The 22,064-nt window shown below is 41.3% G+C and overlaps 1 long non-coding RNA gene across 1 annotated transcript; it reads left to right on the top strand.

Annotated features, from left to right (window-relative positions):
- The first annotated feature begins 1,390 nt into the window (after positions 1 to 1,390).
- Positions 1,391 to 21,852, top strand: LOC309383744. Its single transcript, XR_014173910.1, has 3 exons — positions 1,391 to 2,077; positions 2,853 to 3,021; positions 21,752 to 21,852. It is a non-coding gene; the product is annotated as an uncharacterized lncRNA (long non-coding RNA).
- Positions 21,853 to 22,064: the final 212 nt, after the last annotated feature.

Here is a 22,064-nt window from a genome sequence, read left to right as displayed (position 1 = left end):
GGTAAATAATTCATATAGCAACACTTAGACAATTCAAAAAGTCTGGCATTAGATCTACATTTCCCTTATAGCAGTTGCCACACAGCCACACTTAGCAATTTTCTCAGATAAGAGCAGCCCACAAGTAGGAAATATACATCTTCCTCATTTGACTGATCCAGTCAGCTAGCTAGCAGGGACATTATAAATATGAACTGTCATAACTGATACTCGAAAAGAGTTGATCCTTCAAAAAAGGGGAAAAGGTTATCTTTTAGGGAGCTGTGATTTTATCTGCCTTTCAGAAGCATAAATGCTGTACCTTTAAATCTAACCTGTGGAAAAGCTAATCTTTGCTTTGGCATAACATGCACTGATATTGGAATTCATTGAACATGTCTAGTTCTAAATTTCATCTATCTTTCAATTCTGTGAAATATAAGAACTTTATGTCAGGTCAGATAATCTGCCTGTTTAACTCAGGATTGTTTTTTTTAGAAAGTTCTGAAAGGTTTTGGAAATAGAGATCTTTCATATAACTTCTTGCCTAATCCTTGAAATATGGACGAGACGTTAGGATAGATTTTTAGTGTGCAAAGCTGCAATCTATGCATTCAGACCTTTTCCTCAAGATCTCTAAAAGGTTTTGTAAATCTGAATCTCCTTCTACTAAACTGAATGTGAATTTGGTGTGTGAGAAAGAGAAAATGAGAGGGGGGGAAAGAGCAAGAGAGCAAGAGAGAGAGCACACAAGAACTTTTAACTGTTTAATAACCCCTAAACATAGAGCAAATTATGGGATGAGGACCACCCCCACCGCCTATGAATTACAGTCTTCAAAATAACATGTTCATTTCCTTTTCTATACTGCTATTGCGGATACCCTACTGCCATATAGCAATCATCCACGGGCAAGTGTTGTCCAGATGTGTGCACTACATTTCCCATCACTATAAGCCTAGCTGCAAATTATGAGAGTTATACTCCGATGCATCTGAAAATACCAACTGGAAACACATTGTTTTTGAAAGTTCAGCCTTGTACTCTTATAAGCCATCTTGCCAAAGAAAATATTTCAATGTTACTATTCAAGGCTGTGTTTTTGAATACATCATTGACAATTACAGTGAGGATATCTGTCATCAGAAAACAGGATCAGCCCAGCATGGTATTTTGATCCAATGCAAGTAGTATGTAGGCAGTTATCCCTCTATCTGTTCCACACATTTCTTGCTAGCCCTGGTCTGAAAGCCTTGGCCTGCAGTGCTGTACAGGCCAAAGTGTCCTCTAGAGCCTTTCAGGCAGAGGAAAGGAATGTTGAGTAAGCTTAGTAGCAGATCTTTTGCAGGTTCAGAAGGTTAACCTGACTGCCTTGTGGTTTCACAGCTGTTGCTCTAGCTGACGCTGCTTTGGCTCTTCCTTGCTTAGGGAAATCATGGATAGTGTCGATCTGGGATGTAGCTGTTAGAAATGCAGGTGTTCAAGAAAGTTTGTCATTTGAAATGGGATCAGCTTGAAAGATAGCCGAGAGCACGGTTGTCCTTTTTTTCCTCTTCTACACCTGAAACTGACAAGATCCTGCCTTCAAGACAGAGCAGGACAACCATTTGTCTCCATACCTGAAGCAACAAGCCGATTTAGCAAGCGTAGAATAAACAATGAATGAGGCAGATCATTTCAATCTCACCATAACCTAAGATAGCATGGAAGAACAGGATGACAGGCTGAGAAATTGGCATCCTGCTCCTCGGCTTCTCTCACCTGAAGTAGTTATTCATTTTCCTTAAGGACAGGGCTGTATATAGGTAGGGTCTACTTCACAGAGAGAAATGCAAGTGTTTTATTTGGAATGCTATATGAAGAGAAGCTGCTCAAGTGATTTGTGTTTCCTGTTCCCTCTGGATCGCTGTCATATTCGAGGCCTCTCTGGTCAGATGAGCCAGGCTGAAAAAATTCTTTGGAGCAGTTGATGAGGAACAAACAAGGATGAAGTTACCAGATCAAATGGCATAAATAATGGAGCTTCTAGAGCTCTGGTGTCTATTCTATGGAATTCTAATCTGGTGGGCTGAATGATGTTGAACTCTCCCAAAGAAAGGTAATTCCCCTAGAAAGGGAAATAACTGGTAGTGTTTACTTCCTGGTTTTTTTAAAAAAATCTTTTAACAGCAGGATTTAATTAACAAAAATTCCTCAAAACTGATTGAGGAATTGTGCTGTATGTGCTCGTTTGTCATATATTGCCCTACCTTAAGAACTGTTAGCTATAGTCTGACTAATACATTTTGCACTGCATACTTTATTTAATAAAGAGAAATCCTGAATACTCTGTGTGTGTGTGTGTGTGTGTGTGTGTGTAGTCTCCCTTTATTTATTTATCAGCACAAATACAACACAAATATAAAAAGGCAACATTAAAAAGAAAAATATGGTTTTCTGCCTGGATGGTTTTCTGTAATGAGCCGAAGGACAGAAAGGGGGAGTAGTGGGCTCCCTCCCATATTTGGCATACCAGGGGTTGTAACACAAATACATATATACATATACATATACACATATACATATACATATACATACATACATATATATATATACACACACACACATATACATATATATATATATATATATATATATATATATATATATATATATATATATATATATATACATATACACACACACACACACACACACACACACACACACACACACACACACACACACATATATATATATATATATATATATATATATATATATATATATATATATAAACAAAGCTTATGCTGTTTCTTACATTGAATATTTCTATCATTTATGTTAACTTCACCCTTTTGCAAATATCATTCTATCCAATTTCTTTTATCTAGGTCCCATTATAGAGTGTCTGGTTTTCACAAGAAAAAAACAACACAAATGGTTAAAATCCCTCAATTTTTGCTGTTCATCGACTGATTTGGAGAATAAAAGTCTGATTTTTGGAATAAACCTTCACCGTTGCTTGCCAAAACAAGCCATGATAAATGTTTTGCAGAAGAGGTAGGTGGAAGCTGGTTCTTGTTTATGTGCATGAACAATAATAAATCATCATGGTCTTAGATGAGAAATAAATGTGCATCAGTATAACTGAAGAAATAAATACAAATGCATCATTCAATAGGCTTTTTAAACATGTTTGTTAAGATGAACAATCTCTGCCCTATATTTCTTATCCATTTATGTTATAGTACAATATTTGATTTGTACAGCCCTAACTTGTATTCTGTCATAAGGAAATTTTTGTTATTCTTTGGATTTGAAGAAAAGTTGATATTAGGAGAGTGTTCACATTTGCCCCGTGGAAGAGGAAAAATATAGGACCATGCATTTACAAAAAAGAGAAAGGAAGAATGCATTATAAGTCATATTTAAAGAATGAAACAGAGACACTCCAATGCGTGTTTCATCTTGATTTTCTCACTATCAATTGTTAAACAGTAATCTTTCTGGGGAGAAATAACTTTTGCTTAGAAAACTTTGCAGAACATGACATACATTGATGATGCTGAATGGATAATAAGAATAAAAATATTGAGGCCTCTGTGTTTAAGGATACTTTTAGTTTTCTCAACTGAAGAAGTGACAGCAGTATTGTTATGGTTAGTAAAGATGATATGGTATAATAGCTTAACTCAAGTTTTTTTATTGTGGTATGCAACAGACATATGACACTTCCACTGTAATTAAACCAGATCAGTCATAAAAGGATATCCAAGAGATTATCCAATTGACAACCAAGCCTATAATCTCTAGGTTTGTTTTTAGGTTAACCTCGTGGCCTGTGTTGCTCACTTTGAGAGTTGACTAGTTTTCTTTTTTCTTCTTTAGAAAGCAAAATGTTATTCATTTTTATTTTCTTTTTAAATAAGAAACTTATTTGCCAAAGATATTGAAGAGCTACTACCAGAATAGATGGATAAACTTGGATAGATAGATAATCTGAGTCACAGCCCCAACTCACGTAGGGGTTCACGTGTTAGACTTGATGATTGCTTGGAACAAATGTGATATATAAATGTTAACATCTGTCCTTTAATGTGGTCAGATAACTCTCTAATTGCTATGAATCTGACCAGCACTACCAAACAGGAAGGTAGACTCGTTTAATTGGCCTGACCCAAGAATATAATAGATCCACTTGGTTTCCAAAGAATACTTGGGGAGGGGGGGATTTCCAAACACTGGTGGGTCTCTGTGCTGAAGTGTTACTCTCCATCTGGGACAGTGACGTGCGGTGAGGGTTATGGCTGGGGAGGCTGGTGACGTCATCAGGAAGGCGGGGAATGGGACCACGTGTGCAGACCACGTGTGCAGACCACGTGGTCTCATTCTCCGCCTTCCTGAGTGAACATTAAGGGGACCGCAGCGTAGCATTACTTCCTCCACTGGCACCAGTCCCTTTCACCCCGCTCAAGCCTTGCCGCCTGCAGCCACCGCCCGCCCTCGCTGCTCCTTTCGTTGCTTGCCCGCCCGCCTCTAAGGCACGCCAAAGCCTCCTTCGTCCCCCCCAGCGCGCGCCCTTTTTATTTCCCGCGACACCCCCCCCCATTTCGGGAAAGCTTTCCCCATTGCCTGGGGGTTGAGGGGGGCGGCTCCTCTCCCCCCACTCCCTCCGTCCCTGCCTCTCTCCTCAGCCCAAAAGCTCCGTCCGCGCGACTCACTTCCAAGGCGATGGCTGCTCCATCCCGCTCCGGCTCTGGAAGCAACCGAAGATCAGGCTGCGTCGCTCGCTCGCTCGCCGGACTGCTTCGGCGCCATTCTGGCTACCTTCGTCCATCCGCACCCGGGAGATGCGGAAGCAGTCCGGTGGACGAGTGACCGAAGATCTCGCTGCCTCGCTCGCTGCCTCGCTCGCTCGCTCGCCGGACTGCTTCGGCGCCATTCTGGCTCCCTTCGTCCATCCGCGCCCGGGAGACGCGGAGGGAGAAATGTTGTCGGCGCCTCCAGATGACGAACCAGTCGCTTGCTTTCGTCATCGGGAGGCCGATAACATTTCTGCCTCCATGTCTCCTGGGCGCGGATGGACGAAGGTAGCCAGAATGGCGCCGAAGCAGTCCGGCGAGCGAGCGAGCAAGGCAGCGAGATCTTCGGTCACTCGTCCACCGGACTGCTTCCGCATCTCCCGGGCGTGGATGGACGAAGGTAGCCAGAATGGCGCCGAAGCAGTCCGGCGAGCGAGCGAGCGAGGCAGCGAGATCTTCGGTCACTTGTCCACCGGACTGCTTCCGCATCTCCCGGGCGCGGATGGACGAAGGTAGCCAGAATGGCGCCGAAGCAGTCCGGCGAGCAAGCGAGCGAGGCAGCGAGAGCTTCGGTCACTCGTCCACCGGACTGCTTCCGCATCTCCCGGGCGCGGATGGACGAAGGTAGCCAGAATGGCGCCGAAGCAGTCCGGCGAGCGAGCGAGCGAGGCAGCGAGATCTTCGGTCACTCGTCCACCGGACTGCTTCCGCATCTCCCGGGCGCGGATGGACGAAGGTAGCCAGAATGGCGCCAAGACAGTCCGGTGGACGAGTGACCGAAGATCTCGCTGCCTCACTCGCCGGACTGCTTCGGCGCCATTCTGGCTACCTTCGTCCATCCGCGCCCGGGAGATGCGGAAGCAGTCCGGTGGACGAGTGACCGAAGATCTCGCTGCCTCGCTCGCTCGCTCGCCGGACTGCTTCGGCGCCCGGGAGACGTGGAGGCAGAAATGTTGTCGGCCTCCCGATGACGAAAGCAAGCGACTGGTTCGTCATCCGGAGGCGCCGACAACATTGCTCCCTCCGCGTCTCCCGGGCGCGGCCGGACGGATGTATATAATATTATATATAGTATATAATATTATATACTATTATTCCATGAAGAGAGGTGAGGCCCTGCCTCCCCTGCCTCTACTGACCGCACGTCACTGATCTGGGAATACTTGGACAGCTTCAGCTTTGCACAGAATTGCACCTAGGTGGCCTCTTGCTAAACACCAGTTCATGAGCACTTGGATTACTGAGGAGCTCCAGGAAGTGAACAGCAGAAGAGACACCTAAAGCAACATCAGGAAAAGACAAAGAGCAAGTATTTCTGCATCTTATAAGAGTGTAGCTTGAGCTTACATATACTAATATGAGCGCTAAAATACATGTTGCTGATCCATAGTTTACTATTCAGTGGCCTATTTAAAGTTACCATTACCATATTAAATAAAGATGAGAAAAATCATATCTATTTGGAACTGAGTGCTAAGTAGGCAGATCCTATTGCGGTAACTAAGAGTGTTCCTTGCAAGTTTAATTAGGAGAGTTTGATTCTTTCAGTTCTCAGGAAGGGGACAATGTTCTTCACCGTACTGGCTCTGCCGCTTGTGGTTTGGATGCCTGTCTTTCTGCTTGGTGAAAGTCTCCAAGGAGCTAGCAGGTGACTGGGCCAGGGTAGTGGTTAATACACTCTTGAGAGAGGCAGTAGTACTCCCTGTCTTTACAAAGGTAATAGTGTACCTTCTTCTTAAGAAGCTATCACTTAATCTAGTTATAATAAATAGCTGTTGTCCAGTCTCTAACATTCTCTTTTTAGGGAAGGATATTGATAAGGTTGAAGAACACTGTAGGAAATAGATTGTCTACATGCTTTTTCAGTCTTATTTCAGGCCTGTAAATGAGCCAGGGATAGTGGAAGTATGACTCTCATGGTCTTGCTGTACCTCTATATGGCATTTGAGACCTCTGTTTATTGTAGCCTGACTTTAAGAGTTAGGCGTAGGGGACATTATTTTATTGTGGTTTTCCTCCTTCCTGAAGGGGAGTTTTCAGTCAGTAGTAATACTTGATATTTTATCCTTCCTATTTAATATCTATATGAAGCTGCTAGGGAGGATATTCATTGGCATGGAGTCACATATCATCAGTATGCTGATGATGCTCATCTTGACATTGGGCTGAACAAGAAGCCTTGTCCTAGTCCAGTGATGGCTAACCTTTTTTGGCTCCCGTGCCAAAAGCACGGGGAGCACAGGGAGGTCGTGCGCAGGCATGCCACACCCATAATGCTATGTGCGCACATCCCCCCTGCTTTTGCCACATTTTTTCACCCTCCCCAGGCTCCAGATGCTTTCTAGGAGCCTGGGGAGGGTGAAAAACAGCCTCCCCCCCCGACACCCCTGGAGGCCCTCCAGAAGCTTCAGGAGCTTCCCTGAAGCCTCCGGAGGGCGAAAAACAGACCTACGGGGAACCCAGAAGTTCGGGAATGGACTTCTGGTTTCCCCTTAGGGCCAGTTTTTGCCCTCCGGAGCTTCAAGGAGGGTGAAAAATGGTCTCAAAGGAAGGCTGAAGTTATGTGCGTTGGAGCTGACAGGGCAACACCTCACGTGCTCTAACAAATGGCTGTGTGTGCCACCTGTGGCACACGTGCCATAGGTTCACCATCACAGTCCTAGTCTTTGAAGGTTAATTAGGATCTGATGAAAAAAGCTCAATCCTGACAAAACAAAGTAGCAATGGACATGGAGAATTTCCAGTACCAGAGACATTCCATCTTTGGTTTTACTTCCTTTTTTAGAACTGGTTCATAATCTGGCGGTCCCTCTGGACTTCCAGCTTCTGACAAAGAGCCAGTGGCAAATGTCACCAGATTACATCTGGTATGTTAGATGATCTCAAGACTAGCAGACATAAATTCTGGATCACTTGTACCTTAGCCGCTTATTACCGAATTACTGCAATATATGTGAGGCTTCCTTTGAAGAGCATCCAGAAGCTTAGATTGATTCAGAATGCATTGACTGCATTGGCTTGAAGAGTGGAGGAAGCCTTATGTTTCTCCCAAGTGACACTTCTATTTCAAGAGTTGTATGGGGTGCTTGTTCTTTTCCAGATGTTATTCAATGTCATCTTTAAAGTCCTCCATAGCTTCTTGCATGGTAGGACGAGCTCTCTCTTTTAAAGATTGTCATTTTAGATGCTGCAGGAATGAACCTTCTCAATCCCAGATTTCATTTTGAAGCAGCAGATTCCCAAAATTAGGTTGTCCTCCATTCTGTTAGGTTTTTTTGGCTATTTTTTTCCTTTTATTTTTTTAATCTTCTTATTAAAAATGTTAATAAATTTTACAATTATCACCCCCCTTACCCTTCCCTGTTCCCACCCTCCCTCCCCCCGACTTCCCAGAGCAAAATACAGGGTATAGACATTTAACAACCATATGCTAACATAAGCTAACTAATTTTAACATGTTACTATTCTTGTGCTTTAACTCCCCCTTTATTAAACTAACTTTGAATAAATTGTAACATTCTTTATGCCTTCATTCAAAAACTAACTGAAATTTTTTAGTCCGGTATTTGTTTTGAATATAGTCAATCCATCTTCTCCAATCCAGCTTGTACTTCTCATCTGAGTGATCCTTCAGATACGCTGAAATTTTGGCCATCTCTGCTAAGTTTACTACTTTTAACGTCCATTCTTGAATAGTGGGCAACTCTTCCTTCTTCCAGTATTGCGCCACCAACAATCTTGCTGCCGTCGTTAGGTTCAAAATCAGATTGTTCTCTATGACAGTACAATCTGAAACTATGCCTAACAAAAACAACTGGGGTGTGAACTTTATCCTCTTTTTCAAAATATTATGAATAACCCACCATATTTTTATCCAAAATGCTTTAACTTTTTTACAAGTCCACCAAATATGGTAGTACGTGGCACCAACACAGTCACATCTCCAACATTTAGATTGTAGATTCGGATACATACAGGCTAGCCTTTTTGGATCTAAATGCCATCTGTACAGCATCTTGTAGAAATTCTCTCTCAAGTTCTGAGCTTGTGTAAATTTTACATTTCTTACCCAGATCTCTTCCCATGTTTCCATCATTATTGGTTCTTCAAAGTTTTGTGCCCATTTTATCATACAATCTTTAACTAATTCTGTTTCTGAGTCTATTTCTATCAATACATTATACAACCTTTTTATGTGCATTTGACCCTGGTCCCTAATTTGTTTTATCAAATTATCCTCATTTTGGATGATACCAGTTTTCTGGTCTTTTTTCCATCTAGCCTTTCCATACTGAAACCAGGTTTGAATTACCCTTTCGACTCTTAATGCATTCAAAAATTTTAACTGTAGTACACCTCTATCCATACTAAGAAGTTCTGCATATGTAATTACATCTTGTTTTTTTTTCTATACTTATGTTCTCTATAGCGTGTCTGGGCACCCCCCACATAGGTATCTTGTCGTTTAGCCTATATTGATATTTTTTCCAGACACGCAGTAAGGCATTCCTTAAAATATGACTTTTAAAGATCTTGTCGGCCTTCTTGTCATATATTAAATAAGCATGCCAGCCATATACCAAATCATAACCCTCAATATTCAATATTTTATCCTCTGTTAGGTTAATCCAATCGCTAATTATTGTTAAAACTGCTGCTTCATAGTATAATTTTAAGTTGGGCATTTTTAAGCCTCCTCTTTCACGTATGTCTTGCATTATTTTAAGTTTTATTCTCGGTTTCTTTCCTGCCCAAACAAAGTTGTTAATGCCTTTCTGCCATTCTTCCAAATTTGCATCTTTTTTAAGTATTGGTATCATTTGAAAAAGAAATAGAAACTTGGGCAAAACATTCCTTTTAACTGCAGCTATCCTTCCCAACAAAGACAATTGTAATTTTTTCCAATTATTCATTTCTATCTGTATTTTATGCCATAATAGTTCATAATTGTACTTATATAATTTCCCATTTGAAGTTGAAATATGAATTCCTAAATATTTAACCTTTTTTACTATCTCACATCCTGTTACTCTTTCTAATTCTTTTTTTTTTTTTGGTTCGTGGTCATATTTTTAGCTATCATCTTTGTCTTCCCTAGGTTTACTTTGAACCCAGATACTTGACCATATTGGTTAATTATATTCATTAGATATTTTGTTAGTTTTGAGAAAGGCCATTAAATCATGACTTTTCAAAAGCACTTTAAGTTGGAATGAATATCATTAGTGAGCCTCTCTTGCTATGAACTTCTTTTCATAAGATGTTTTGGCTGGCCCTTGAATATTAAAGTTATTCTACCTATAATCCTTATTCGTTTCTATGCTGTTGGAAACACATTTCCACAAGTCCATGCCATGTAATATTTAAACAACTGCATTAGTAGGCCTCAGTTGATTATCGCCATAGCATGAATATAAAATGCAAAGTGTTTTTACCTTATTAATTAAGAGACTGTGAGATGGATTTTATCAATACACCCTCGGTTATATACTTATTTAATATATAACATGTTAGGAACATTGGGTGTATCCTTTTGAGATACTTGGACAAATATAATTTAAACCTTTTGTTAGCATTCTTATTGTTTTGTTATGGCTGATAAAATAGTTATTCTTTTAAATAGAATGAAAAATAATCTTGATTACAAAGTTAATTAAAAATCAGTATTCAATTTTTGATGGCCATGGTGGGGCGTATGTGTATGTGTAAGTACAGTAAGCTAGTTCATTCATAAGAGACCACATATTCTAAACTAAAATGTCTACCGTAATATTAAATAAAAATCAACAAACCTTGTTATGTGATTTTTACTTTACAAATGGTGACTTTCAATGGGGAAATGGAGAGCCAATCTGATGTGATGATAAAGGTGCTGGCCTAGAAATCAGAAGAGTGTGAGCTCTAGGCCTCCTTTTAACATGAAAGCTAGCTGATAACTTTGGGCCAGTTCATCACTTGACCCAATCCATATCACAGAGTTGTTGTGGAGAAAATAGGAATTGGGAGAATTAGATATGTTTGCTGCCTTAAGTTAACTAAATATAAAGATGGGATAAAAATCTAAGAATAGTCGCAAAATACACATTCAGCAGTGTATAGCACTACAGTAGTATCACTCCAGTCCCGCTGTGCTAGAATAATTCATGTTCGGTTACTCTCCAAAAACGGAAATGAATATTTTATTAAAATATTTTTATGCTGAGATTATTCCTAATTAGGGTATAAATAGGAGTGTTGGTCCAACAAGGGTATTTGATTCTGCTATCTTAAATTGGAAATATTTTTTCCTCCCTCTTCTTACCTCTTTTCCACTGAGTTTTTCAGGCTGGCCAGGGAAAGTCTCAGTGCTTTTGTAAAAGCCAGAATTAGCAGGTGTTGTAAACATTCATGCTCCCTGCTTTTCTTCCATCTGGAAGGAAATGACTGTTTGCAAATGACTGGGAGAAGGCTGCACATAGAAACAGTAGGGGATCACTTTGTCTTGTGTGAGCTGTGCAGTCTAGTAGCCTGAAAAATCACAAATAATTTTCTATTTTCATTGTTGTATTGTTGGAAACTGCCTTAAGGTTTGGAAAGGCTCAGAGTAAATGTTTTCAATAAGTAAAAGATACCTGCAAAGTATATGGTAGTTAGTTCTATTGAGGCACTGACCTGAATAAGTTAAAACTTGACAGTTCTACACCAACTTTCTCTTTTTCTCCTTGATTTCAGTGGGATCAGTAAAAACAAAAACAAATTTTATATGATGATCACAGATCAACCCATATTTCTTTAATTGTTTCAAACCCCGTCTTGAATCAGAAACTTCAGGATCAATTAAACAGTTCCACAGCAATCATTACAAAAGAACATAATGCTATTACGCTCCTAGTATGTCCTATTAAGAATCCAAAATTGTATAAATAACCAAAAATACATTAATCAGAATTGAAGCCAGTGAAATTTTGTAGACAAATAACATTCTATATTTGGATCACCACAGCTAACCAAGCCCTTCCCAACAGTCCTACATAATATATAGTATAAGTTATAAAAAGAAGAGCAATGGCCATTGGAAGAAGTGATCTACCACTGTTCATGGAGAAAAAAATATCTTCAGCAGAGATCCTTCCCTTCACCTGCTGTTGATACATTGTGTAACTAGAGACACCAGAGTTTGTATCTTCTTACTGTGCATGCAAAATAATATAGATGTGCTATGGAAAAAGCTGGAACTATTCCTTACCTGTACAGGAGATGTAGAAGAAATTGCTGGTCTTGATATAATTTTTGTATCTTTTAATATTATGATACCATTTATGCCATAACATTTAGATGAACACCAGTTGCACTTACGTTGAACAATTCCAATGATTGTCCTGTTAACACTTCAAAAATATTTCCTTATGCCGTTTTTACTACTCAATCTATACTCTAACTCACAATTATTGAATTACAACAAATGAATCACTACAAAATTGTAGTAGAGAAATGTCTGAGTTTTAAGTTAAAAATGTAAAAACACAGAAGATGGCTCCGAATTGCATTTGAAAGATTCATTTTCTCCTAGCTTTCAACAAAGCAAATGACAGGATTTGCTAATTACTCCAAGGTTAGGAATAATAGCTGTGGGGAAAAATATTCTTGTCTCCCAATGGTGACCAGTGGTGAAATTCATTTTTTTTACTACCGGTTCTATGGTCATGGCTTTGTGGGCATGGCAGGGGAAGGATACTGCAAAATCCCCATTCCCTCCCCACTCTGGGGCCAGCCAGAGGTGGAATTTGCCGGTTCTCCGATCTACTCAAAGTTTCCGCTACCGGTTCTCCAGAACCTGTCAGAACCTGCTGAATTTCACCCCTGAAGTAGACTATGGTCTTAACATTATCCAGGAAAGAATAAGGGGTACCATAGGAAGTGTTGTAGCAGATAAATGAGTCCAGGTTATTCTTGGATTTGTTGGGATGCTGCAAGCAGTTCCATGTTATTTTAAGACTCTTATAACTTCAGTCAATCGGAGCTGGGCTGTTACCAGAATGGAACAATGTGCTGGAGAATATCCACTGTGAAACTTAAGACGGTTTGTGTTGGACAAACAGCCGTTTTGAATCAAAGCTGAAAAGTACAGACATGGGTCCATTTGCAATAGGCCAGGAATAAGAGGAACATGCTATCATCCAAAAGGGCCATAAGCAAAGATCCAAGCAGAAAATGAAGATCTGCCCAGGAGCCCCCTAAATCTTTCTTCCCCATTGAACTAATTACAGATGGGAAAGTAAAAAGCTCTATCACTCAGTGACATGCAGTCAGGGGAGGCAGGGGAGGCACAGCCTCACCGCTCTCATCATGAAAAGAAAAAAATGTAAAAGGGAAAAGGTGAGTGCTGAGGTGAGGCTAGCTAGCTGCTGCCTCACCGTGAATGACTGCCTAACTGTTTAAAAAAGCCTCTAAAAAAGCACCCTCTACTATGAGGCAGGAGAACTGCATGCCTCATCTAGTTTGACTTTTTAGACGTTTTATGATCGCTCTAGCAGAGTTAAGCGAGGTTTAAAAGCCTAAAAAATCCTGAGTTAGGTGAGGCATGCAGTTCTCCTGCCTCATAGTAGAGGGCGCTCGTTCTTCCTGTGACTCAACTCTTCCCTTTTTCTTCCCTTCTCGCTTGCAATACAGTGACAATGAAGGGGGAAGCGCAGAGATGTACCTTCATCTCTTCATTGATTTCTATTTTTACAGGATGAGCCAGCTTCCTGCTTCTTTTATTTTCTGGAGGTCTCACTTCTTTCTCCATTTCTGCCATTTTAATTTTATTTTATTGTTTGGTGCATGTGTGTGGGTGTGTGGGTGTGTATGTGTGGCGTGCACGCATGTGTGCATGTATCTACTTTGGTGGAGATAAAATGGCTGCTGGTATTATTTGGGGAAAAGCTTGCAGGAGGGAAGGTTGTGGAGAGGAAGGGAGGGAGGGCGGGGGTGGCTTTTAGCACTGATTTGTTTCCCTCTCTTTTCTCTCTCTCTCATTCTCTCCCTTCAGCTCCCTTTCATTTCTCTCTCCCTCTCCCCCTTCTCTCTCTAATTTGTTCCCCTCTCTTTTCCCTCTCTCTCATTCTCTCCTTCCAGCTCTTTTTCATTTCTTTCTATCTCTCTCTCTCTTTCTCCCCTTTTCTCTTTCATCTTTCTTGCACATGCAAGCAAAATACCCCAGGATCACGGTGGCAGGGACAGCAACTCCTTCCGCTGCACTGTGGAGAAGAGCCACACTGTGCAGGAGACTCCTCAGCGCTAGACTCAGGTCAGCGCGAGCCACGGTCCTCTTCATGTTGGCTCACGAAGGAGGAGAAAGGAGTCTAGCGCTAAGGAGTCTCCTGCACAGCATGGCTCTTCTCCGCAGCGCAGCAGAAGGAGTTGCTGTCCCTGCCACCGTGATCCTGGGGTATTTTGCTTGCACGCGCAAGATGAAAGAGAAAAGGGGAGAAAGAGAGAGATAGGGAGAAATGAAAGAGAGCTGGAAGGAGAGAATGGGAGAGAGAGAAAAGAGAGGGAAACAAATTAGAGAAGGGGGAGAGGGAGAGAGAAATGAAAGAGCTGAAGGGAGAGAATGAGAGAGAGAGAAAAGAGGGAAACAAATCAGGGGCAAAGAAAGGAAGAGAAAAGAAAGAAAGTAAGAAAGAAAGAAAGAAGAAAGAAAGAAAGAAAGAAGAAAGAAAGAAAGAAAGAAAGAAAGAAAGAAAGAAAGAAAGAAACTAACTTTCTCAGACCTATGACAAAAGCAATGGGAAGCTAGATCTCTTGCCAAGAAAACTGCAGTTTGCCAGAAGGCACAAATTGGAAGCAAATCTGATTTTTTAAAAAGAAAATAACAGATGGCAAAAAAATGCATCTGAAAATAAGATTATTTATAATTCTGGGTAATGTATTATATTGTCAAACTCAAAAGGTTTTTGATACTTAATTGTCATCATCATCATCATCATCATCTCTCTCTCCCCCCTCCCTCGGAGGGACTGTCCTCCCTTGTGGAAAACACAAGGAACTCCTCGGCTCCTTGCTCCCCCCAAATCTCTTTTTTTGTTGTTGTCGTCCACTGGTGGTCACCACATACGGTCCTCGGCAATACGCTCTTGCCCGCCACCCCTTCGAAACGCGCAAGGACAGGACAAAACGGCGCGGATCCTTTTATTAAAACCCCCTGTATTACAAAGGCATTTTAATAAAAAGATCGTGATGACATCAGTGCCTCATCAGCCATAAACCTCACCGCAGATCACTGCTATCATTTATTCATGCTTATTTAAGTCAAGGGAAGGCAGGTTTTTATTTTAAGGGCCAAATGCCTGGCAAACTTGTGAAGATAAGGGGGAAGGGCAGGGATGAGAGGTCAGCTTGGCAGCAGGACTTCTACACAGTGCCTTGCAGGGCAGCTCCCCTCCTTTTTGAAATATATCTGAAGCCATTCGAGAGTCTCTCTCTTTATTTGGGTAGCTAATTTTGGGTGTCAAAACAAAATACCCTAGCGTAGGAGAAAGTCACAGCATGCCACAAAGCACTTTTTAGCAATGTGGAATTCTTCCAGTGTATTCCTGTACCAATTTTGTAGCCACAGCCACTGTGGATGAAGTGCAGTCTGTCCGATTCATTTGGAGAACAAGCTGACAAAGGTTATCAACTGTTCCAACAGATTCAGTACTTTTTCTTCAAAACTTTTTCTCCAAATAATTAAGTTTTAAAGTAGAAGATTAATTTGCTGAGAGTATGGAGATGGAGAGGGGGTGGGGGATTCCCATGCTTGTTATTGGGCCAGGTGGTAATGGTAGGGTAAAACCACATTTCTTTTAAATTCAAGAGTTTTCTTTCTTCCACTAAGATCTCAAATTTTTAGACTCAGTGAGCACTAGGTGGCAATAGCATATTGCAGCCTACTTCAGTCCCCCCCCCCGCCCCCATCACTACAAAATTCATAATCACACCATTTTTTTAGATTCTGAAAGGCACTGTGCAATTATTGTCCGAAAATGATATATTTGTCGTGCTTCTTTCAAACCTCTTTTAGGGCAAGGAAAAGAGAAATGAATTCTTTTGGGGGGAGAAACAAGGTAACCGTAGCTCATTATGAAAAAAAATGCATGAATTGCTTATAGTTCTGATCAATGAAAGAAAAAGGAAGCCCTCCCCCTGCACAAATTATATCTTATTCAGTGGTTATATGTGATCCAGATTTATAAAGGATCCTCCATTTAGGATTTCCACCACAAACTGTATATATGCATAAATATATAGAGAAAAAGTAAGCTGTTTGGGCAATAATAATCAATAGAAAGTAGGAATCCTTCCTTTTCCTTGCACTTTAAATGTATATAAATATCCACATCTGTTTTCCTAGTTTTCACTTCATTGTTGTATAAGTCACATGGCCATGAGCACTTTTAAAAATGAGCCTTGGGGATCAAAATTAATGAAAACTTAACCATGCTAGTCAAAGACCACATGTAAATCAACTGCAACTTTGAGGATCAATATTATTTTATCTTCCTCCTGCTCTGCTTATTTCATTACTTCAATCAATATACTTAATGAATAAAAAGAAAAGGTTTTCAAAGTCTTTACCATAAAGGCAAACTGCATTTCATATAGAAACGGGGCAGCCTGACAGCATTTCTCCTCCCCCCCCACTCCTATGCCAAAGAGAGTCAAGATTGGGCAATCTTGATTATTTTTTCTCTGGGCTATTTTTTTCTTTTTGTCTGGACTGAGCGCATGTTCTGCTAATGGTCTCTGCATGTCTTTTCCTTTATGGTGAAATTTCCCCGACGAGAAAAAAAAAACACATAATAAGGTAACAGACAACCTTATTTTTATCACTATCCCCACCACTACTACCACAGGATTTACACAGCATCATTCAAATTTTCAGAAAGGTCCATATAAAACAAATTATCAGGATCTCAAAGAGAAGGGCCAGCAGCATAGTGCATGGACCCAATTATGGCTAGGCTATTGGAAGATCTGAAGGACCAGGTTGGGGAACAGATCACCTTACAGAAAGTCCATCTATATGGTCACTAACAGTTAATACCAATTTGATTGGCACATAATCAAATCCAGTCATTAGGGTCATAAGAAGCCTGATCTCATCTCACAGATACAGAGATAGCTGAAGATTCAGGTTTGAGCTTATGCTCCACTGGAGTTTAGTGGTTTTAAGCCTTTCTCCCAGTTTAATGTAGCCCAGACCATAGGCTGGGGTTTGACCCTCGCATGCCTTGAATTCACAGGTGTAGAAAACAATCAGTAAAATAAAAAGGGACTACAGTCCTATTCAGGTGTGCTACTGCTGTTTGTTCTCATAGTGACTGCTAAATGGCTTGCAGCCAGGGGTGAGATTCAGCCGGTTCGGACCCTTTTGGGCAAACTTGTAGCTCCAACAATCAGCTGGGCAGCGAACCGGTTCGCTCTGATGATCAGGTTGGCCTGCCCACCCGCTCCTGCGCTTCACTTACCTATATCCCCTCAGCGGATTCGCACGGCAGAGTGGATTACCATGCTTCAGCTATGTTATTCCCCAGAAGTAATGTGGAAGGTAAGTTTTGTTAAAACTATTGACGCCCAGAGAGCATGCGTCAGGCGTGTGTGCGTGCTTTGCAATCACCAAAATGGTTGTTAAACCAGCAGGATCCCACCACTTTAGCACCAGAGCTTGCATTTCACATTTCTGGTCCGGTTCCTTGATGTGTAAGAGGCAGTGCATTTATTGAATGAATTGTATTCCTCTTTTGTTCCTCCGCACTAGAGGTGCCTAAATTTTCACAGTTTGTGGTGATCTTGGTACCTCAGTAATTTTTTCACAGTGCCTCTGGCAGTTCCAGATGGTATGCTACAGCTTCCTGAGAGGTGACAGTGAATCCACTAGTACCGTTTACTAAGTAGTAAAAAAGCCAACAGTACCTCTGAGTTTGCTGCAGTAGTTCAAGGCTTCAGGCTTTGCAGTTCGAGAACCATAGCACTCTACCAGCGATGGCTAACCTGCGCATGCGCAAACAACCCACACATGCACATGCACAAGCAACACCTCCCCCACACTGTGCATGTGTGAGCGACCCCCATACGGGGAGGAATTTTCGCCCTCTCCAGGCTCTGGAGGGTTTCCTGAAGCTTCGGGAGGGCGAAAACAGCCTCCCCAGGCCCTATGGAAGGCCAAACTCCAGCTGACCGCGCACGGCGGAGCTGAGGGCTGCCGAGGGCTGCCATGACCGCAAATATGGCTCTGCATACCACCTGTGGCACACAGGCCATAGGTTCGCCATCATGGCACTATACAATCCTCCTCCATAAACAGGCAATGAAATACAATCTTCCAAACCATGAAGGTGAGCTTCTGGGCTAATAGGCTGGGATCGAATTCTCTGGTACCCTGACACCTTACCAAGCAACTGTGACACTGATCGTGAAAGCTTGCCCTGATTTATTCCAAGCTTCTATTTTAACATGCAACTGAATTTAACCGTGGGGGAAAAATAGATTATATATAACAAATTGAAACCTAATTCAAAAAGTGTGCCAAAATGTTTCAGCCTTGGAACAGGTGGAAAAAGATTAACAAAGAGAAAAGTGGTTTGAGGTTTCTACAAGGAATATTAAAATTTGGGAACCTCCATTAAGAACATTCTTTCTTCGGTTTCCAGAAAACAATGAGTGCCCCTTGTACAAAATGGGGAAGGCTGAATAACAGTTGTGCATCGGATAAAACAATTAGTCAATCTAATTAGTTAAATTTGAATCTGAGGGACTTTTTCAAGAATGGAAGTGTTCAAATAGTCTGTAATTTACACAGCTGCAAACCAGTTTGCTTATATTGTTACCATTACGCTAACATGCAAATTAATAGTTTGAAAAATCATTACTTTGCAAAAAAAAAAAGGGGGGGGGGGAGTATTTCTTATTCGTCCTGGTTCTTAACTGCCACGATTTGCAACTTATCTTCTTGCTAACAGTACACTTTATATATTTCATAAATGTTCATTTATTTTAAAATAGTTTTATGATCCTACTAACCTAGCTTTATTTAGAAATCAACATATTTCCAATTTTGCCTGATCTTGTAAAATATTAAGCAAGATCAGACCAAAGTAATATTTTTCTGAGACGTGGCCAGGAAATTCCAAGACTGACTCCTAAATTGAGAACTATAATAAGCAAATAATAAATCACCAAATAAGGCAATGTTTACCATTTTTTCATTGCAAATGAACATCTACCTCTTCAAATATCTGGTCCTGTATTGCCCATCATTATGCATGGTGGATACGGAGTTATTTCATGTTGCCAGGATATTACAATTCAGAAGGAAGGAGTCTAGTGATCACTAACAGAAATCCCCCATGCCTTGATTACCCAAGGCATTCCAAGATTATTCTAGGGGGTGGGTAGTAATTGGTCAAGTGGTACCTTTGACAACAAATGGACATACGTCTTCAGTTCCATGTTTCCCACAGGCTCCCTGAACACTTTAGAGTTCTCAGGAACACTTGTCAAGTGTTTGTGAGTTGCTATCCTAAGGATTTGAAGACCACCAGGTTGGGAAAGGATGCTTCAGAGTGTCTGATCCCTAATTGGCAATAGAACTTTTTTTGGGAGTCTGACCTACCTCCAGATATTACTGTCTTTTTTATTACAACTATGGAAAACAATGAGTACTAAAAACAAGCCATTGGTAGTTCTGGTTTTAATTGTCCTTTAGGGGACTATAATTTTTACAACTTCCTCCCACGCCCACTGCAAAGAACTCCCAAAGCAACTCCAAAATGTCAGACAGATGAGATCCACATTTCTCAAAATCCTCACTGTATTGTCGCACTTTATCAATGGCCTTCAGCAGCCAGCCCAAATGTCTTGTAAGACATTAAAATAGGAGAGGATTCTTTTATGACATCAGATTTATTGCCTGCCATCTGCAACCCGCACAAATGGCAGTCTACAGATGCTTCTGACACTTTAATCCTGCCAACACAACTGGGAGATATAATTGCAGTTACTGACTATCAGATCCCATATATATCTCTCTTTCTTGTTCTCTCTCTCTTTCCCTCTCATTCTCTCTCATTCTCTCTCTAGTTTTCTCTCTCTTGTTCTCTCTCTTGTTCTCTCTCTCTCCAGCAAAGAGGAGGGTATATGGCTTTGGACCATGGAGTCAATTCCAGATTTTAATGACATAATTTATGTTTATATGAGTGCCTTCTGTGCTATTCCACTCCATCAAGCAGACATAGAATGCATTTTGTTCACAATATACATGTTTAATCTGAGACATATCTAGCCCATATGGGACTTTTTAATTCTTGTATGGTTCTTAAAACCAGTTCTAGGTTGTTGACAACTATAATATAAAACTAGTACCATATATAAAAGTTAAAAACAAAAAACAAGGAGAACAGAAACAGAAAACCTCTGGCTCTACTAACAGAAAACCTTGTCTCTACTAACTATACTCCCTTGATGCAATCCACAACACCCTCTTCCAACTCGGCTTCACACTATCCTGACACTTGGGTTAAAAGTCAGCTCTTCATGACTTTCCAAAAGGTCTACTAGACCCTACTTACTAAATCTCCAAGGGAAGTTTTATAGGACAAAAGCTGCTGTGGGAAGCCATGGGCACACAAAATGGCAACATTTAGGGGAAGAGACTTGAAGCCTGCCTACTTATTCAATTTGATGAGATGGGCAAAGACCCTCAAGGAGAGGTGGCCCTGCAAGTAACCAGGCCAGAGGTGAAATCTATTTTTTTTTTACTACCGGTTCTGTGGGCATGGCTTGGTGGGTGTGGCTTGGTGGGATTATGTGACTATGTAGTCATGTAACTGGGGGATCAAAAGACAGAAACTCACTTTAACAATGTCCTGTTGGAGCAGGGTTGGGCTAGATGACTTCCAGGTCCCTTCCAGCCCTGGATTATCCTCTAGTGCCAGGTTTATAGTCCTTCCTCCCTCTCCTTTTTCCCTCCCTTCTCCCTTTCTTTCTTTTTCTTTCTTTCACTTTTTTCTCCCTCCCCTCTCTCTTTCCCCCTCTGTCTCCTTCTTTCTTTCTCAGCACCCCCCACCCCCCCATTTTTGGCCTAGCAGGCCTCAGGGAAGCCTGCTGGGAGCAAAAACGGACCCCCACCCCACTTTTTGGCTGTGTAACGTGTGATCGTTGGAACTTTTTTTTAAAAAAACCTTTTGGGTATTTCTTACTACCGGTTCTGCGAACCAGTAGCATTTTTTACCACCGGTTCGGGCAAACCGGCCTGAACTGGTAGCATTTCACCCCTGAACCAGGCCCGTGCCATGCAAAGATGATAACCATCACCTTGAATTGTAGATTTACTTATTATTTTAATGTATCTCCGTGTATTTCTTTTCTATGCAACATGTCATAAAGGCATTTTATTTTGCAGGATCTAAACCAGTGATTCCCAACGTGGGGCCCATACACCACAGGAGGACAATTTTATTTTTAATGGGGGCAATTTGAACCTTGTTTAAACCACATTAATGACCTTTTAGGCTTCCTCCACATGAGTAGAATTCACTTTTTGAGTAAAGTAAGAATTATATGTCATAGGGGGCATCAGGATTTTAGAGATGCTTAGGTGGGGCATGGCCAAAAAATGGTTAGGAACCACTGCTCTAAACCCTAATGGTACATTCATTTGAGTACTATTAGAAAGGGACTTGGGGCATTTCTTATGAAAAATTTTAGCCGTAATTAATGCATTAGTCCTTAATGTAGTCCAAGACTGTTTGCTTTGGTTGCAAAAGACTGACTAGGCCACAGGTGTCAAACCTGTGGCATCACATTGCCGTCATGTGACATTTCATGACGTTTTCCCCATTTGTGGAGCTGGGTAGGTGTGGCCTGAGCATGATGCATCCAGCCTGGGGGCCGCCAGTTTGACACCCCTGTACTAGGCAATCTTTCTGGAAGTAATTTCTTACCGATCTTAAAGATGAGCTGATAATTACATCATGTTCCTGCAGCATATGGAATGGATTGCATTAATTGCTGCCTCCATGTCTTGGCATGTATGTATGGCTGTGAAAGTTGGACCATAAGAAAGGCTGAGTGCCAAAGAATTGAGGCCTTTGAACTCTGGTGCTGGAGAAGACTCCTGCGAGTCCCTTGGACTGCAAGGCAATCAAACCAGAAAGTCCCAGAGGAGATCAACCCTGACTGCTCTTTAGAAGGCCAGATCCTGAAGATGAAACTCAAATACTTTGGCCACCTAATAAGAAGGAAGGACTCACTGGAGAAGAGCATAATGCTGGGAAAGATGGAGGGAAAAAGAAGAAG

This window comes from Natrix helvetica (assembly GCF_964273705.1).
Source record: "Natrix helvetica genome assembly, chromosome: 1".
Lineage (NCBI taxonomy): Eukaryota > Metazoa > Chordata > Lepidosauria > Squamata > Natricidae > Natrix > Natrix helvetica.
The sequence above is the reverse complement of the archived record's forward strand: the minus strand, read 5'-3'. Positions and strand labels throughout refer to the sequence as shown.